Source organism: Phascolarctos cinereus, unplaced genomic scaffold (genome assembly GCF_003287225.1).
Source record: "Phascolarctos cinereus isolate Bilbo 61053 unplaced genomic scaffold, phaCin_HiC Scaffold_2;HRSCAF=192, whole genome shotgun sequence".
Taxonomy (NCBI): Eukaryota; Metazoa; Chordata; class Mammalia; order Diprotodontia; family Phascolarctidae; genus Phascolarctos; species Phascolarctos cinereus.
Window position 1 is genome coordinate 273751338 of NW_027555625.1, and position 2692 is coordinate 273754029.

At 48.0% G+C, this 2692-nt stretch overlaps 1 long non-coding RNA gene across 1 annotated transcript; it reads right to left on the reverse strand.

The window, feature by feature from the left end:
• Positions 1 to 488: 488 nt before the first annotated feature.
• On the reverse strand, positions 489 to 2028 carry LOC110193772 (uncharacterized). Its single transcript, XR_002320546.2, has 3 exons — positions 1919 to 2028; positions 1322 to 1387; positions 489 to 706 (listed from the first exon to the last, which is right to left on the reverse strand). It is a non-coding gene; the product is annotated as an uncharacterized LOC110193772 (long non-coding RNA).
• Positions 2029 to 2692: the final 664 nt, after the last annotated feature.

Sequence of the window (2692 nt, forward strand, 5' to 3'; positions counted from 1 at the left end):
CAGGTGGTTGGGTATGAAAGGCTTTTTTAAAACCTTAATGATATGGAAATGGAATAACATATGTAAACTTGAAACATGGCATTACACCCAGCTGTGGGGTCCCTAATTTCACCACTCTCTATTCTCCAGCTCCCTTCACAGAGGGGAATGCATTCTCCCCTCTCTTGTCACCCCTGCATTCAAGCTGAAGGGCTAGCCCATATTTGGAGATGAGAGAAAAGAGCTGAGGAACCCAAAAATTGGCTTTAAGTTCTGGGAGTTAGTGGATTGAGCTCTCCCTGTACCTGGGAGCAGTTAGGAATAGAGAAGGATGGAATCAATATTCCAGGGATTCATAAACAGATTTTTGAGGGCAATGAGTGGGAAGAAAGTTGGGAGGTTTGTTGCTTGTTAGCTCTGCATCTCTTTCATCTCCTAACTCTCAAATAAAGCAATCTAAAGCAAGTCTTAAAAAAAACCCCAAAACCGTGACACACAACACAACAACATATAGAAAAGCATTGTTAGTTTATTTTCGTTTACATATTTCATAGGGAAAAAGTAGAAAAACATTCACGGTGCGTGAAAATATACAGATTCCTCTATTCTACAGGCACAGGGAGGCAGGAGCATCAGTGGCAGCAGCTGCAGCTCTCGGTCTGGGGGGCTTTGCAGACACAGCCCTGGGCACACTTGGCACATCCTGCTGGGCAGCAGGAGCAGCAGCCTGAGAAGGAAAGACAGGAAGTGAGTGTGAGGAGTCCTGACCTAAGCACCTGGCAGAGCCCACCCAAAGACATCAGTGGGGAGTCTGAGGACGTATCCCATGTGACTCAACAGCTTAGGGGCTATTTGGAAGATTTAGCTCTGCTAGGAAATCAGCTTCCTCCCTGCTAGCTATATTTCAATCACCAACTATGTGCCTCTATTATAAGTAGCTGAGGGGAGCAGTGAAGGCATTTAGACCCTGGAGCCAGGAAGATCTGAGTTCAAATCCAACCTCAGATGCTTACTAGCTGTGAGGCCCTGGCCAAGCCATTTAACCATTGTCTCAGTTTCCCCATCTGTGACATGGAGAGAAGAAAAGCACCTATCTCCCAAAGTTGTTGTGAGGACAAAATGACATACTATTTGTAAAGCATTTTGTAAACCTAAAAGCACTACACAAATGCAACCTATAGTAATGATATTCCAGGTACTGGAGATACTGAGACTACAGTGACATAGTTGAACCCCCTCCTCCAGGCCTATACAGATATCTCTCTGATAATGCCAGGGCTGCTTAGTTCAGAAGATGGAAGATCCCCACCCCACCCCACCCCTAGTTTCTTAGTACACTTACTTTTCTTACAAGAGGTACAGGAGCATGATTTGCATTTGCAGGAGTCACCACAGGTGCAAGAGCCACCTAGAGAGAGAGGGAGGTGGGGGTGGGAAGCAGTTGTTAGCATCCAATCAGAGCTCCAGGGCAGATTTCAGGATAAAACAAAAGTATGGGATTATCCTTTCCCTCTCATTCCCCAATCTCCCCCCCCTCCAGGTCCCTAAAAGGAGGCTACAACCCTTAGATCTTACAGTAAAACCCAAGGACTTAGCGGGCTGCTCCTCTGCTTATCACGGATTCCAGATCTTGGGACCCTGATCGTCCCCCTCTAAAACTCGGGGAGCCTAGCAGCCATTTTCTTCAACAAAAGAACCCTTCTCCAATTGGCTCCTATACCTGGGTCCCCACTGTCCAGTACATTTGTTATTTAGGGCTTCCTCTAAGAAATGGATAAAAGCTTTCAGTTCCTCCACTTTAGAGCCAATCCAACCATTTTCTCCATGCTAACAGCAGCGTCTTTCCTCCCAAGCCTTTCCCTTTTAGCTTAAATCAAAGCCAGGGCAGAGCCCAGGTTCCTGGTCCCTAAGACAACCTGAGAACCTAGGAGTCCCTTACCATTTGAGCAGTCACAGTTGGGGTCCATAGCTGGCAGGGCTGGAGCACGTGGGCTGAAGAATGAGCTGGAAGGCTAGAAGGATGAGTTGTGAAGGGACCGGTCCAGCCCCTCCCTTTATAGCAGAACAGGAGAATGAGTGCAAAAGCTCTGCCCCCTTCCTCCTTGCCCAAGATGAGTCTCTTGCACTCAGCCCTACTACTTGGCTGAGTTGTAGGCTCTGTGCCCAGGTTATGACTCAGAGGGAAATTCCCCAGAATCTAGGGTGCTGAGTGCAGATCTCTGGGGCAGCTGCAGTCTCCTGGCTCAGAGTCGCTGTGTGCAAAGGTAGGGAGAGGCCCTGGGGCCATACAGAACATCATGTACCCTTGGGTGTTCTCTCTGCTCCCAGGCAGCTTGTATTATTCCTTGCTAGAAATGAGGAGCTAGTCTTCTTTTTCTGATTGGGAAAATTAGTTCAGACCTTCCTATTCTCAAACTTCTTGTTGTGTCCTTGGCAGGGAGACCATCTGCCCCGCCAGAGACCCTTTACAAAGTTATGCTCGGGCCTCTGCCCTCTGATTATTACCCAACGAACCTTCTGTGCTGAGGCTGTCAGCCCCTAAACTTGTGACTACTCTTGTCCTTGCTTAGTCACCTGTGCTCATTGCTCAGATAAGCAGAAAAGGGAGCTGAAGTGTGTGGATGGGGAGGGGGTAGACTGGGGGAGCAGGAATGTTCAGAGGGCCTAGGATGGGCATAAACATTCTCAGAGACTGAGGTACAATGGGTGTAAG